General features: G+C 37.7%; 2 pseudogenes; both read right to left on the bottom strand.

The window, feature by feature from the left end:
* Nucleotides 1-12,440: 12,440 nt before the first annotated feature.
* On the bottom strand, nt 12,441-15,061 carry LOC149245192 (phenyllactate UDP-glucosyltransferase 1-like; annotated as a pseudogene).
* A 453-nt stretch (nt 15,062-15,514) lies between these two features.
* Nucleotides 15,515-16,087, bottom strand: LOC149245193 (UDP-glycosyltransferase 85A7 pseudogene; annotated as a pseudogene).
* Between the last annotated feature and the right edge of the window lie 1,179 nt (nt 16,088-17,266).

The raw sequence follows: 17,266 nt of genomic DNA on the forward strand, positions 1-17,266 counted from the left end.
AAAATATAACAATTTAAAATTTTATAAATATATAAAGAATTACCTTCCTATTTTAACTAAAAAGACAAACATAAAATAATTAAACTTCATTTAATATAATGAATAAAAGAAAATAGAGTATTATTGGAAAGAAAATAAAATAAAAATTAAGTATTAATTAAAGAAAATTAAATCATTAATACTTTTTCTTATTAATAGAAAACATGTGCAAAAACTTACAAAAGGAAAAAAATGAAATAAAAATAATTTGGTTGACGATTATTTAAAATAAATCCAACTAACACAAAAATAAACACATGATTATAAAAAATAAATCTATATATTGTTAGATCTAAGACTTTTGTGATCCATAATGTAGAAATAAGTCTTTCGGATTAATCACAATGTTAGGATTTGGTCCACATTTCGAACAAACTAATGTGGTTCATCCTCATCACAAAGTGGTTCGTAACGTCGACCAAATCCTAACAATGTGATTAATCCAAAAAACTTATTTCTAAATCTATATAGTTTTAACATATTAATTAAAAATTAAAAACACAAAAATAAACCCATCGTTATCATTAAATTAATTTATATGATGATGATGATGATGATGATGGTTAACGTCCACTGAGACCAAACAATGATCTATCAGACATAAATAAACAAATTATTTATTTTGATTTAAGATTTTATTCCTATGTTCAAAAAGCTTGGAGAGAAGCCTCCCGAGCTCACTATAATTTTGACATTGTAAAAGGCTAGGAAGGTCCGTATTGTAACAAAGATTGTGAAATTGAGATCTAATGTGGTTGTATGCAGGGCACTCTAAGAAGAAGTGGTTTTCATCCTCGATGCTCCTATTCTCACAAATATGGCAGATCCTTTCCATCCATGGCGTTTTAGGAACTGCCCAACGACCTGTTTCACTATGGAGCTCATGAGAATTCGTTCTAATCTTTGCTATATTAATTTTCTTCTTTGAGCTAGTTAAAATAGAGAGATACTTTTGATCTTCAAGGGTGGGGTTGATGACCTTCTTATAATAACTTAATTTTCTTTTAGACGCTAAATCTTTCTCACACCACAATTTCTCTTTGAACTTAGAAGTAACAATATCTTTAATGTTATTTATGTTTTGCAATGCATCATTCTCGTTGATCTCCCAATAGTTTAACCAGGCCCTTGTGTCTTTATGCCATCCTCGATTGAGCCTTAGGTGGTTTTGGCTGGAATTTAAAGCTAGCTTAGGAAGTCTATGATCGTCTATGTTATTGAGCTTGTGCTTGTACAACAGAAACCTAAGCATAGCTAGGCTCTCAATAGGGGAAAGACCTGCTTCGATAAGGAGAACAGGATAGGGTGTATTATTTTTAATGTTCATGTTATAAGTTATAAAACGCTTCTGGATTTGCTCAATATTTCTCCATGATTCTTTGGAGATGCTACAACCCCAAACCTCACAGCCATATAAGATAACAGGAGTGACTAAAGTTTCAAAGAGGAACTTCTTTTTATCCCAAATTACGAGGTTTGTTGTTTTACAATTATTTTCAAGACCAAAATAAGCTTTCCACCCCCCATTAATCCTTTTCTCAATGCTATGGTTCCAGTTGAGCTTGTGGTGGATATCAATTCCTAGGTATTTGTAAGAATACACTTCCTCCAAGTTATTATTGTCATACATAAAATTAGCGTAAGTGTCCTTCTTGGATTTGATAATCATAACTTTTGTTTTTAAGTATGGGGGATTTACGCAGTGCATTATATTAGATATCATTTTTGGGATTCAACTGCGTTAAGTAAGTCATTCAAATGTATGACCATTTCCATGAGAGGTAGTCGTAACTGACTAATTTCTCATGATTTTTGAATAGTTCACTTAGCACTCATTGCATCGGGTGATGCTCACAGGGGTGAAGAAGTGGGATTGAAACTAGTGAAATGTGGAGAACGAATCACATAGCATCAATCATCACTTCCGGGGCTTGCACCTGGTAACCAGGACTTCCCAGGAGGTCACCCATCCCAGAACTCCTCTGGCTCAAGCGCGCTTAACTGTGGAGTTTTCCCCACAATCAAGCCCACTTAGCTTGCTACCCCATTTGCAAAACCTTAGCAAGTATTGTGCCTCATGAACCATTCAAGTAGAGATCCCTTGACTCTTTTTGAATTTAAGTATGGGGGATTTACGCAGTGCATTATATTAGATATCATTTTTGGGATTCAACTGCGTTAAGTAAGTCATTCAAACGTATGACCATTTCCATGAGAGGTAGTCGTAACTGACTAATTTCTCATGATTTTTGAATAGTTCACTTAGCACTCATTGCATCGGGTGATGCTCACAGGGGTGAAGAAGTGGGATTGAAACTAGTGAAATGTGGAGAACGAATCACATAGCATCAATCATCACTTCTGGGGCTTGCACCTGGTAACCAGGACTTCCCAGGAGGTCACCCATCCCAGAACTCCTCTGGCTCAAGCGCGCTTAACTGTGGAGTTTTCCCCACAATCAAGCCCACTTAGCTTGCTACCCCATTTGCAAAACCTTAGCAAGTATTGTGCCTCATGAACCATTCAAGTAGAGATCCCTTGACTCTTTTTGAATTTAAGTATGGGGGATTTACGCAGTGCATTATATTAGATATCATTTTTGGGATTCAACTGCGTTAAGTAAGTCATTCAAACGTATGACCATTTGAATGACTTACTTAACGCACTTGAATCCCAAAAATGATATCTAATATAATGCACTGCGTAAATCCCCCATACTTAAATTCAAAAAGAGTCAAGGGATCTCTACTTGAATGGTTCATGAGGCACAATACTTGCTAAGGTTTTGCAAATGGGGTAGCAAGCTAAGTGGGCTTGATTGTGGGGAAAACTCCACAGTGAAGCGCGCTTGAGCCAGAGGAGTTCTGGGATGGGTGACCTCCTGGGAAGTCCTGGTTACCGGGTGCAAGCCTCGGAAGTGATGATTGATGCTATGTGATTCGTTCTCCACATTTCACTAGTTTCAATCCCACTTCTTCACCCCTGTGAGCATCACCCGATGCAATGAGTGCTAAGTGAACTATTCAAAAATCATGAGAAATTAGTCAGTTACGAATACCTCTCATGGAAATGGTCATATGTTTGAATGACTTACTTAACGCAGTTGAATCCCAAAAATGATATCTAATATAATGCACTGCGTAAATCCCCCATACTTAAATTCAAAAAGAGTCAAGGGATCTCTACTTGAATGGTTCATGAGGCACAATACTTGCTAAGGTTTTGCAAATGGGGTAGCAAGCTAAGTGGGCTTGATTGTGGGGAAAACTCCACAGTTAAGCGCGCTTGAGCCAGAGGAGTTCTGGGATGGGTGACCTCCTGGGAAGTCCTGGTTACCGGGTGCAAGCCCCGGAAGTGATGATTGATGCTATGTGATTCGTTCTCCACATTTCACTAGTTTCAATCCCACTTCTTCACCCCTGTGAGCATCACCCGATGCAATGAGTGCTAAGTGAACTATTCAAAAATCATGAGAAATTAGTCAGTTACGACTACCTCTCATGGAAATGGTCATACGTTTGAATGACTTACTTAACGCAGTTGAATCCCAAAAATGATATCTAATATAATGCACTGCGTAAATCCCCCATACTTAAATTCAAAAAGAGTCAAGGGATCTCTACTTGAATGGTTCATGAGGCACAATACTTGCTAAGGTTTTGCAAATGGGGTAGCAAGCTAAGTGGGCTTGATTGTGGGGAAAACTCCACAGTTAAGCGCGCTTGAGCCAGAGGAGTTCTGGGATGGGTGACCTCCTGGGAAGTCCTGGTTACCGGGTGAAAGCCCCGGAAGTGATGATTGATGCTATGTGATTCGTTTTCCACATTTCACTAGTTTCAATCCCACTTCTTCACCCCTGTGAGCATCACCCGATGCAATGAGTGCTAAGTGAACTATTCAAAAATCATGAGAAATTAGTCAGTTACGACTACCTCTCATGGAAATGGTCATACGTTTGAATGACTTACTTAAAGCAGTTGAATCCCAAAAATTGATATCTAATATAATGCACTGCGTAAATCCCCCATACTTAAATTCAAAAAGAGTCAAGGGATCTCTACTTGAATGGTTCATGAGGCACAATACTTGCTAAGGTTTTGCAAATGGGGTAGCAAGCTAAGTGGGCTTGATTGTGGGGAAAACTCCACAGTTAAGCGCGCTTGAGCCAGAGGAGTTCTGGGATGGGTAACCTCCTGGGAAGTCCTGGTTACCGGGTGCAAGCCCCGGAAGTGATGATTGATGCTATGTGATTCGTTCTCCACATTTCACTAGTTTCAATCCCACTTCTTCACCCCTGTGAGCATCACTCGATGCAATGAGTGCTAAGTGAACTATTCAAAAATCATGAGAAATTAGTCAGTTACGACTACCTCTCATGGAAATGGTCATACGTTTGAATGACTTACTTAACGCAATTGAACCCCAAAAATGATATCTAATATAATGCACTGCGTAAATCCCCCATACTTAAATTCAAAAAGAGTCAAGGGATCTCTACTTGAATGGTTCATGAGGCACAATACTTGCTAAGGTTTTGCAAATGGGGTAGCAAGCTAAGTGGGCTTGATTGTGGGGAAAACTCCATAGTTAAGCGCGCTTGAGCCAGAGGAGTTCTGGGATGGGTGACCTCCTGGGAAGTCCTGGTTACCGGGTGCAAGCCCCGGAAGTGATGATTGATGCTATGTGATTCGTTCTCCACATTTCACTAGTTTCAATCCCACTTCTTCACCCCTGTGAGCATCACCCGATGCAATGAGTGCTAAGTGAACTATTCAAAAATCATGAGAAATTAGTCAGTTACGACTACCTCTCATGGAAATGGTCATACGTTTGAATGACTTACTTAACGCAGTTGAATCCCAAAAATGATATCTAATATAATGCACTGCGTAAATTCCCCATACTTAAATTCAAAAAGAGTCAAGGGATCTCTACTTGAATGGTTCATGAGGCACAATACTTGCTAAGGTTTTGCAAATGGGGTAGCAAGCTAAGTGGGCTTGATTGTGGGGAAAACTCCACAGTTAAGCGCGCTTGAGCCAGAGGAGTTCTGGGATGGGTGACCTCCTGGGAAGTCCTGGTTACCGGGTGCAAGCCCCGGAAGTGATGATTGATGCTATGTGATTCGTTCTCCACATTTCACTAGTTTCAATCCCACTTCTTCACCCCTGTGAGCATCACCCGATGCAATGAGTGCTAAGTGAACTACTCAAAAATCATGAGAAATTAGTCAGTTACGACTACCTCTCATGGAAATGGTCATACGTTTGAATGACTTACTTAACGCAGTTGAATCCCAAAAATGATATCTAATATAATGCACTGCGTAAATCCCCCATACTTAAATTCAAAAAGAGTCAAGGGATCTCTACTTGAATGGTTCATGAGGCACAATACTTGCTAAGGTTTTGCAAATGGGGTAGCAAGCTAAGTGGGCTTGATTGTGGGGAAAACTCCACAATTAAGCGCGCTTGAGCCAGAGGAGTTCTGGGATGGGTGACCTCCTGGGAAGTCCTGGTTACCGGGTGCAAGCCCCGGAAGTGATGATTGATGCTATGTGATTCGTTCTCCACATTTCACTAGTTTCAATCCCACTTCTTCACCCCTGTGAGCATCACCCGATGCAATGAGTGCTAAGTGAACTATTCAAAAATCATGAGAAATTAGTCAGTTACGACTACCTCTCATGGAAATGGTCATACGTTTGAATGACTTACTTAACGCAGTTGAATCCCAAAAATGATATCTAACTTTTGTTTTGTCAGTGTTAACAGTCATACCCATGGTAGAGCAGAAATCCTTAAGAAGCTTGATTTGCTTATCAAGATCAGAAGGGCACCTTGCCAAATGAACAATATCGTGAGCATAGAGAAGAAGGATAACGACTATCCCAGCTAAGATCGTGCCATCACATCCTGCTTCCTCTAAATAGTCTTCGCGCTTATCGATGTAAATGCCAAATAGGGTACGGGAGAGGGGACAACCTTGTTTAACTCCGATGTTACACTTAATATCTTTCGACCACCCCTCATTGCTCTTTAGCTTGACCATTACATTCTCGTATAACCTTATAGCAGTAGCTCTCAACTCAAGAGGAACCTTTAGCTCTTCTAACCTATTCCAAAGGTTGTATCTATGAACCGTATCGAAAGCCTTTCTAAAGTCCACAAAGCAACAAAATAAATTGGATTTATCATTACGACATTCCTCCGCAATGATCCTAAGCGTAACAAGGTGGTATATTGTTGAGTGATGCCTTCTGAAACCTGCTTGGCCTTTAGCCCGCTTACCTTCACTCTCAAGCCATATGCTTAACTTCTTTTATAGAATACTACCATACAACTTGGCTAAGAGAGGGCTGATCATAATTGTCCGATAATTAGAGGGGTTATTTGTATCCCCACTTTTAAAAATAGGAATAATGAGGCTCTTAGTCCAAGGTTTAGGGAACCCTTGCTTGACTGCTTGATTGAAAAGCTTATGGATGTAGGGGATGAGGACAGGACCTCCAATTTTTAATATTTCCACCTGGTAACCTTCAATGTCCTTAGCTTTCCCATTAGCGAGGTGATTGACCCCAAACTTAATGTCTTCTAAAGAGAAAACTTCTTTCGTTGTGAGCAGGGTTTCCAAATTATCCATGACATTTGGAGATTCATAAAGCTTTTTAAGATAAGAATTCCAATCGTGAAGAGAAATTTTATTATTATCCTTAGTCTTCCTAGTCAGAATCTGCCTCCAAAATTTCTTAGGAGCTACCTTAGAGAGGTGTAAGAGATTCTCCTGTCTTTGACGAATGTACTGCCTCTTTTTCCTTTTAGTTAGGGCTTTGTATATTTTTATCTTGTCCATTTTAAGAGAATCATCAACAGCTTCCTTAATTTCTCTCCTCGCACTTTTACAATCTTTGTCATACCATGGATTGATTTTGCTATTCTTTTATTATTTGAGACTTCAATTGAGAACTTGTTAATAGAATATGAGAGGGTTGTAGTAAAATTATGATAGAGGTCTTCTATGTTATACATACTAGATAAAGGAAGCAAATTAGTTTTTAATTCATTTAGAAAGAGATCATTTTTATTTCTATCAAATATTAAGTTATTTTGGCTATAAGTATTATTTTCTATGGGAACTCTATGCATGACAAAATTGAGAGTTATAAGTAAAGGCCTACGATCAGAGTCAGGTTCGTGGTCGTTTAGGATGTCAAAATTTACCATTTCGTTGTATAATGGGAGATCAGAAATAACGTAGTCTACCACGCTGCTACCAAGTCCATGGATGTAGGTAATCTTGCTGGAATTGGGCCACTTCTTTAGACCGTTGCAAATTATGAGATCTTGAGCACTACAAAGGTTGACTAGCTCTGACCCAAACAAATTTTCCCCGAGGTCTTCAAAGCTCCTTTTGTACCTACTAGCCAGGGTAGGGTCTTCGTCTAACCAAAGAGGATTGGGGTTGGAATGATTGCTTAGAATAATAGCTTGGTTGTTTGAAGTTTGAGCATTAAAGTCACCTATTAAAAGGATATTACCATCATTCCTTAGGCTAGAAATATCATTCTCTAAACCATTGTAAGGGTTAGTTTTATCTAGATTCTTCTTCTTATAGAAGTTAGAATTGATGGGGGGAAAATAACATATTGCTATGTAGGACTTTTTATTATTAATGTCTCTGATCTCTATCCAACTATATTGGTTGTAAGGGTCATTTTTATAAATCCTAACATGGGGGGAGATGTTCTTCTTAATGTAACAAGCTATTCCCCCAATGCCTCTACGGGAGGATTGCTTGTTCCACGTAGACCATAGCGTAAAGCCATCTATGTTAGGGACCATAGATTCTTCATGCTCACAAGTTTCAACAAGCAAATTAATATCAACATCATTTGAAATCCAGCTTAGCTTAGGGCCTTTGTTCCAGGGGAAGCCCCGACAGTTCCAAGAAAGGATTCGAAGCATGTTTAATTGCTATTGATTACTATATTTTTGGTTTCTATCTCGAATAAAGGCTTTTCTATTTCTGATTATTGCCCATTTTCCTTCCTTTCTAGCTTCTTTTACCTTTTGAACCTCCTTTCTTAATTCTGCTTGATCTTCTGGAATGAGATCTTCATTTATGAATATTCTCGTTCCTTTTAGACTTGAGGTTTTACTAAGTATGTCGTGCTTATGATCAGTAGAGCTCACCTTTATGCGAATTAGTCTTCCTTTATTCTCGGTTAATTTCCCCAACCTTGTTGCTTTTGTGAGACACATTGTTTCAATTTGTAATCTATTATGTAATTCTGTCTGGACTAAGGCTAAAGTATCCTCATCTTCTTCCTCTTTTAAACCGAAGATTATAAGGTTCAAGGCCCTTTTGTTACGTTCGTGGTCTAATTCTATTAATTTTTTCATTTCATCTTTAATTGGTTTAATATCTAACTTATCTACCACATTATTTAGGGTGAGGTGACTATTAACTTTTTCTTCTAATTCTTTAATCATGTCTTTCATTTTAAGACCCTCTAAAGTATCAACGTCTCCTTGCTGGGATGGTTGGTTAGTATCTAGGTTTTGTTTTTCTATAACCTGCAATCTAATCTCCATTGCCTCCATTTCATTCTCCAATAGTTCTATTTTATTTTCTATTTGTTTTTGGATCGTGTCTTCAAGAGATGCAAATTTATTTTCAAGCATGGCTTCTAACTCTTTTTGTAACTTGGCTTCTCTTTCTTCTCTACGTTTCTATAAAGACTCTATATACTCATAAAGGCCTTGTAGAGTAACTGTGCTAGGTCTGCCCTTGGTAATCTTTGGTAACTGTGGTGAAATATTCATACTTAAAATTATATGAGCAAATATATGTTAGAAAAAGAAAAAGATAAAGAATGTGTGCACCTGATATCAGCGAACCTGACTGCAGATCGCCTGTGCGAGCCAAGATCACCAAGCTTTGGATTTATATATGCGAGCTTCAAAACCAAGATCACCGAATGCGTTTATATATGCGAGCCCCAGAACCAAGATCACCGAATGCTAGGATTATATATGCGAGCCAAGATCACCGAATGCGAGGGTTTATATATATTTCAAAAACCGGAGCCTTAGAACCGGAGTGAGGATATAGACCACCGAGCTTTGGATTTATATATGCCAGAATCACCGAATGCGAGGATTTATATGTATTTCAGAAACCAGAGCCTCAGAACCGGAGCGAGGATATAGATCATTGAGCATTTATATAGGGCACCGAGCGTGTATATAGATTCGAGCACCGAGCGTGTATATAGAGCACCGAGTGTGTATATGTGAGCCTCAAAAACCGGAGCGTATATATGCCCTCTTAAAAGATAAAGAAATAGTCCTCAGAAACCTCAGAATGGTTTATATATGCGAGCGTTTATATGCGAGCCCTAGAAACCGGTTTATATAGAGCACCGAGTGTGTATATGCGAGCCTCACAAACCGGAGCGTATATATGCCCTCTTAAAAGATAAAGAAATAGTCCTCAGAAACCTCAGAATAGTTTATATATGCGAGCGTTTATATGCGAGCTCCAGAAGCCGGTTTATATAGAGCACCGTTTGATATGATTTATATAGCGCACCGTTTGATAAAGAAATAGTCCTCAGAAACCTCAGAACGGTTTATATATGCGAGCGTTTATATGCGAGCCCCAGAAAAACTGGTTTATATAGAGCACCGTTTGATATGATTTATATAGCGCATCATTTGATAAAGAAATAGTCCTCAGAAACCTCAGAACGGTTTATATATGCAAGTGTTTATATGCGAGCCCCAGAAACCGGTTTATATAGAGCACCGTTTGATATGATTTATAGAGCACCGTTTGATATATTGACATATTAATTTAAAATTGAAAAATATATATTATATTATAAATTATGAATAAAATAATAATTTATTATAAAATTAGTATTATAAGAAAATAATTGCATAACCTCAAAAAAAAAAAAAAAAAACTTATTTTCAATTATAATAATATCCACAAGATAAACGTATTCTCATTGATGTCTACAATATAAGGACAGGAATGTAAACTGGGAAGTGAATATGCAAGATTTTGATGGTAACACTAAAAATTGAAAAACGATATTGGGGAACAAAGGAAACAAAATAAGGGGCTAAACATTTTGAGTATATAATATTTATTTTTTTAAGCAAGAAAAAAGCAAGATATTATATTATCAGATAAAATTATATATGACAATTTATATTCATATCAACATTCTTAGAATGTATGTGATCAGAGATCTTCCAATCTCAATATTAAGGGTATGTGGTGTAATCTAAATCACATGCCAAATGCTCATAAAAGATGATCATAGCGACTGAAAGACATAATATTTTCAAAAGTTCTGAGCCACCTGTAAAAAAACATATTATCAAATCATGCAGTCCAGGCCGTATGCCCCATTTCCTCAATGGACAGCAATATAACTAGATAAAAGACATATACACAAAATTTTACAAAAAAGAGTGAGGACAAATCTAAAGATTTAACCAAGAAATAGGAAATCCCCCATATCAAAAATATTTTGTTCCCAAGTGATCTCCAAGTACCATTTGCCGATCAACCCCAGTAATCCTTTTTTGGACAGTCTATCAGCTTCCTTGTTCAGGTTCCTGCCAATATGCTGGATTGTGGAGCCGCCGTGGAGCTGCCATAGAAGTTCAATCCGCTCCAGCCATCCTTGTAGCATGGGATTATTTATGGAGGCCTTCCCCAAGACCTGATCAATGATAATCTTCGAATCTCCATAAATATGTAAATAGGGATTATCAAGGAATTTGTTGAACCATAAGGGTCCCCATAGAGTTAAAGCTTCTACCTTGGTGTTGGTGCAAAACATGTAATGACTTAGGCATGGGGGAGAATGAGATTCATTCGGCCGTCTTTTCCAGAATTTTTGCAGTAGGCATTTCCAAATTTTCTGCAACGTCATTTCTAGATTTCCTATATCCATCACTTATAACATCCGACATCCATGAATTTTTTGCATAGATATTGCAACCAAAATTGGGACAGGCGTTTTGTGCCCCAAATGGCCCTCTGAGCAAGATGCAACAAAATCTCTAGAAAATGCATAATGAAGGGCAAATGGGAATGTCTTTGAAGTTAATTTTTCAGATTTTCTTGTAGCTTCCTGCAACAAATTCCTATTCTGGCAACAACCACCATGGTGAAAGACTTAGATTACACAGAAGAACACAACTACGGTTGTTAATTAAATGGAAAACTAGATATGAATTAACAAAACATTGAAATGTCAAAGAAGCTACAGTTGCGTTTCGACACTGGGTGTGTAAATATCTTCTATTGATGATCATCTCATTTATACAAAAAAATAAGTCGGTAACTGCCCCTTCAGGTTAAAGGAGATATGGCAATGGCGCCCCCTCAAAGCTGAATAGGTCATGGTGGTGTTCAAATGGTGACACAGTGGATTCAATGGATTTTATGCATGCTTCTGAAGGTGGTGAGTTAATCAAATTTTAAATTGCGGGAGTAATTATTTCCAACACTCCCCCATAATTATGACCAAAAATATTAACCTTGACTCAACATAACTTAAACATTCCTACTAGTCTAAGTCTCAGCTAGGCTTATAATGACTCAAAACTTTGACATCAACTCTTGTGTTGGATTTTTTTTTCCTTTTCTTCCAAATCATGTATCCTCTGAACTGCCTCACCTTTGCCTTTTTGGTGTATGCTCCAAATTTTAGTTTCTTTATTTGTTGTTGCAGCTCATCCATCGTTATATCTTTATTTATCATAAAAACATAAAAAATCATTTCAGGGTGTCCATGAATGTCCTCTATTTCTTCAAAAATTTGCTTGTTTGTGGACTACTACCACATGTCATCTTCTATATTTTGTTATTTATCATCAATTTTTTTATTATCAATTTGCTGCAACTTAAATCCATAATAAAAATTTATCTCTTCAGAACTCCAATACATGAAAAATTCATTGACATTTTCATTTTCTACATCGCCCATGTTGTTTTCAACATTCATTACTGCAACTTCTATGCAGGCTTCATCAACACATGGTGTTTCAAGCCATGCTTCAAGGAACTTTAATTCTTCTACAAATTTTATTTCTTCTTCCTGGTTGCTGCTAACATCTACACACTCAAAATCAATGGTATGTTTATATGAAAAAACATTTTCAGAACCATATTGGTTTTGTTCATTCTACTCTAGACTGAGAGTTGTATTCTCTTCTTCTTTCTTCTTTGACTCTATCGATGGCTCATAATCTTGATTCTCCACTTCTTCACCAACCTCTGCTTCTATACGCGGATTTTCTTCCACTTGGCTTTCAGAAACAAGTGAGTTTCTCTCACCAAATAACAACATATCAATAAGATGTTTTTTTCATCATTTATAACCACTCATCACTAGTGAATTGTTCTTCATCAGAGTTAACACCAACAATTTCAATTGTTGGATCCATTGAACCAGTTGTGTCTGCTTTGGTAGCATTATTTATGCCAAAATCATCTCTTGCTAGTAACACACCATCAACATTGTGATCCACTTTCAAGTGGGATTCGCCAAACTCTTCATCTTTCTGTAGATTCGCTGCTACAAATCCACTTTCCTTTTCATCTTCAAGCACTCCTACAACAAGTTGTGCAACACTAATATCTTCGACTTGGTTAGTCCCCGTTACACCAAAATTCATCTCAAGGATATCCCAAGCCTCCTTTGTTGACTTTGCATCAGCAATGGGGAGAAGAATGCTTTCATCTACACATTCCTTTATGCATTTTATTGCCAAGGCATTATTTTTCCTTTTGACTTCCAACTCTTTAAGCTCGACCACAAAAACTCTTGATTTTGCTTGATCCGAATGGAAAATGGCATCAACCCATGGTACTCTTCCACCCATATTATTCATCGACCCATGGAATTTACCCATGGTATTGTAAATGGAATCCGCCCGTGGTATTGTAAAATCCACCCATGGTACTCATCCACCCATATTATTCATCGACCCATGGAATTTACCCATGGTATTGTAAATGGCATCCGCCCGTGATATTGTAAAATCCACCCATGGTATTCATTCACCCATGGAATTTACCCATGGTATTGTAAATGGAATCTGCCCGTGGTATTGTAAAATCCACCCATGGTATTCATTCACCCATGGAATTGACCCGTGGTATTGTAACTGAAAAATACTATAAGTAACAAGTCACATTTTGTAAAAGGACAGATTGTCCGCCACAATGTAGCCTTTACAGTTATTATCGGTTTTAATAAAAAAGTTTCTTTGTGGTTTTGTTTATTGGGCATTCTCCTATTTTTCTTCTGGCAATGCAAGTTTTCATATCTGAAAACTTGCATTGCCAGAAGAAAAATAGGAGAATGCCCAATAAACAAAACCACAAAGAAACTTTTTTATTAAAACCGATAATAACTGTAAAGGCTACATTGTGGCGGACAATCTGTCCTTTTACAAAATGTGACTTGTTACTTATAGTATTTTTCAGTTACAATACCACGGGTCAATTCCATGGGTGAATGAATACCATGGGTGGATTTTACAATACCACGGGCAGATTCCATTTACAATACCATGGGTAAATTCCATGGGTGAATGAATACCATGGGTGGATTTTACAATATCACGGGCGGATGCCATTTACAATACCATGGGTAAATTCCATGGGTCGATGAATAATATGGGTGGATGAGTACCATGGGTGGATTTTACAATACCACGGGCGGATTCCATTTACAATACCATGGGTAAATTCCATGGGTCGATGAATAATATGGGTGGAAGAGTACCATGGGTTGATGCCATTTTCCATTCGGATCATTGCTTCCACCTTATTAGCCTTTCGGTTTTTCCCATTTATTTAATGAGAACACTACAACATAGGCTCACATCTCACCACGGTTAGCTCAAGATTCACCACAACTTCATTTTCAACTGGTAGGCTCATGCTTCATGACTTGAACTCATGACAGAGAGCCACTAGTGTCATGTTTAAAAATAAAAATTAATTATACAAAATATTTAAATAATGTCAGTTCATAGAAAAACTTGCACGTCTCATAAATAAAATAGTCGATGAATGATTGATAAATTTAGAACATGTGTAAAGTCAACTATGATAAGATAATTAGAAAAACTCAAATTCTATGATTGGAAGTGAGTTACATAACGTAATATGTGAAAATTTAGCCCTTAAAAGTGATGGAATTTAACCCATCAAATTTTGGATCGTGCAAGACTGTCTTAAACCTTATTTTCAATCAACATATAAGTAAATAATATGATTAATTTACCTACATTTCCTAAAAAATCTACCCCTTCAAAGAATTACAGTTTAACACATCACAATTTAGACCAAGTTTTGAAACCGTTTCTTGAATGAGTTTGGCCTTCAACCTATTCACAAAACTTTCCAGATTACTATCAGAAGATCCTCCTTTCCTTACTGCTAACATTGCAATATCTTTGAGCTTCTATGTTTCCCTTCTCATCTCCTTCCCTTTGATTAATCTCCTCGTGTTTTCTGCTATTTCTTTCCTCCCAATAATCTTATCATTATCATCACCACTTCTCAATTTCAGTCCAATATTCCACTCATCAGCTATGCGTTTGCAGTTGGTGTGTTTCTCATTGCCAAGGGGGAATCCCAGCATGGGGATGCCCGAGGAGATAATCTCTAAAGTGGAGTTCCACCCGCAATGGCTCAAAAACCATCTGATGGACGAATGAGACAACACTTTCAAGTACAAGCACCATGGAATAACCAGTCCTTGCTCTTTTTTTTTGCTCAGAAACTCCTCCGGCAGCACAGCGGAGACTTCAACATTCTCTTGGGTGGGATGTCAAAGCACCCACATAAAACTACATCCGCTCTCCTTGAGACCGATTTCTATTTCCTCTATTTGTCTTTTGGACACGGGGATTAAATTTCTGAACGAAAAGTATATGATAGACTTGGGAGGCTTCTCGTCTATCCATTGTGCGTAGTCCATCTCTACCCGTGAGCTGGTCCCCACAACGAAGTCACGAGGATGTGATGGGTCGAGGTAGGCAGAAGGGAGCAATGGTCCAACACAATATACACGTAATTTATCCCGCAAAGCCTCCATTGTTTGTTGTTCTAAGCCCTCATAAGAATTAGCCACAAGCCAATCGGCTTGTGTGACACTTTGTAAACAACTTTCAAGTATTCTGGCTAACTTGTTGATAGTCTGTATGTTGGAAAATGTAATTCCTACTTGTCTCAGTTGTGACTTTCTATGTAAAGGAGTTTGTTCCTATTCTTTAGAGTTGTTATATCTAGATGTTCCTAGATTGGTGTGTGGTTGAGATATTCTCTCAACCAGGTAATTGTGTGTCCAAGATAGTCTACCTATATTGAGACAACACTAAATGTATTTATATGTAACCTTATTTGATGTGAAGATACAATATAGTTTGTACTATCAAAATTTAGATCCTCCTTTCCTTACCGCTAACATCGCAATATCTCTGAGTTCCTCTGTTTCCCTTCTCATCTGCTTCCCTTCCATCAATCTCCTCATGTTTTCTGCTATTTCCTTCCTCCCAATAATCTTATCATTATCATCACTGCTTCTCAATTTCAATCCAATCTTCCACTCATCAGCTATGAGTTTGCAGTTGGTGTGTTGTTCATTGCCAAGAGGGAATCCAAACATGGGAATGCCTAAGGAGATTCTCTCTAAAGTGGAGTTCCACCCGTAGTGGTTCAAAAACCCGCTAATGGACGAATGAGACAACACTTTCAATTGCGAGCACCATGGAGCAAATAGTCTTTGCTCTTTTGTTTCGCTTAGAAACCCCTCCGACAGCATGGTGGAGACTTCAACGTTCTCTTGGGTGGGATGTCGAAGCACCCACTTAAAACTACATTCACTCTCCTTAAGAGCCATTGTTATTTCCTCTATTTCGCTTGCGCACACAGGGATTAAACTTCCGAACAAAACGTATATGCCAGACTTGGGAGGCTTGTCATCCTTCCATTGTGCGCAGTCCATCTCTACCCACGAGCTGGTCCCCTTAACGGAGTCACGAGGATGTGAGGGGTTGAGGTAGGTAGAAGGGTGCAATTGTCCAACACAGTATACACACAATTTATCCTGTAAAGCATCCATTGTTCGTCGTTCTAAGCCCTCAAACGAATTGGCCACAAGCCAATCGGCTTGTGTGACACTTCGTAAACAACTTTCAAGTATTCTGGACTAACCTATTGATGGTCCGTAAGGGGTAGTCTTTCACTCCGGCTAAATGCCTCTGGGTCTTGGGCCATTAACTTGTTTCCTTACGTCCGAGAAAGGCGAGCTCTTGGCCAAGCAAAAATAGTTTTAGAGCATACTCCAAGCCCAACTACATGCAAGCCTACCTCACACTGAAACACATATATATAACTCAAAACAAAAAAAGTCGAACATATAGTCACAAAACCTAAAAACAAAAAACACAAAAAAATAAATCGCCCTTCATAGAATTTAGCCTTGGCACTTGTGATAGATTTAAAAAACTCCAAGACGGGCTGAAATTAATGTGCGAGACCTTTTTGGCAATCTTCAATGAATTGTGTGCGTAAAATCATGGAAAGAACAAGATGCGAGTTGTCTTTAGTGAGACTTTTTGGAAGATTTCCCGTCTAATTTTTCTAAAATCTGATAGGAATTTATTGAAATCACAAGTTTGATGGGTAACTCCTGCACAATCCAAGTGCCCTAGGGGTTTTTCGGGTGCTAAATAACACAAATCAAGATTTTATCTCAAATTTCTTTGCCTTATTCAAGTACGTGAAAGTCTAAAAAATCACACTAAAAACAACTCCAACCACATAAAAAAATCATAAGATTATGGAGACCAAGATAAGAGAATCACGTGCACAGATGCTATTTTATCCAACCCGGTACTCATTGAATCTTTGAACTTGAATCCAATCAAACCTCTCGTCTCAGTATTCAAACCAACTCATAAATTTACCAAACGTATTCGGTACTCATTGAATCTTTGAACTTGAATCCAATCAAACCTCTCGTCTCAGTATTCAAACCAACTCATAAATTTACCAAACGTATTGATTTTTTTAAATGATTTTTTATAAAATTCTGTGGTTTTATTATTTAAATTTTGTTGCTGATGAGTTTGCCATTTTTATTTATTAATTTGAATTAATCATAAATTTATGATAATTTAAT

This window comes from Pinus tabuliformis, chromosome 7 (assembly GCF_031772625.1).
Source record: "Pinus tabuliformis cultivar Carrire ecotype Pingquan chromosome 7, CPIR1, whole genome shotgun sequence".
NCBI lineage: Eukaryota > Viridiplantae > Streptophyta > Pinopsida > Pinales > Pinaceae > Pinus > Pinus tabuliformis.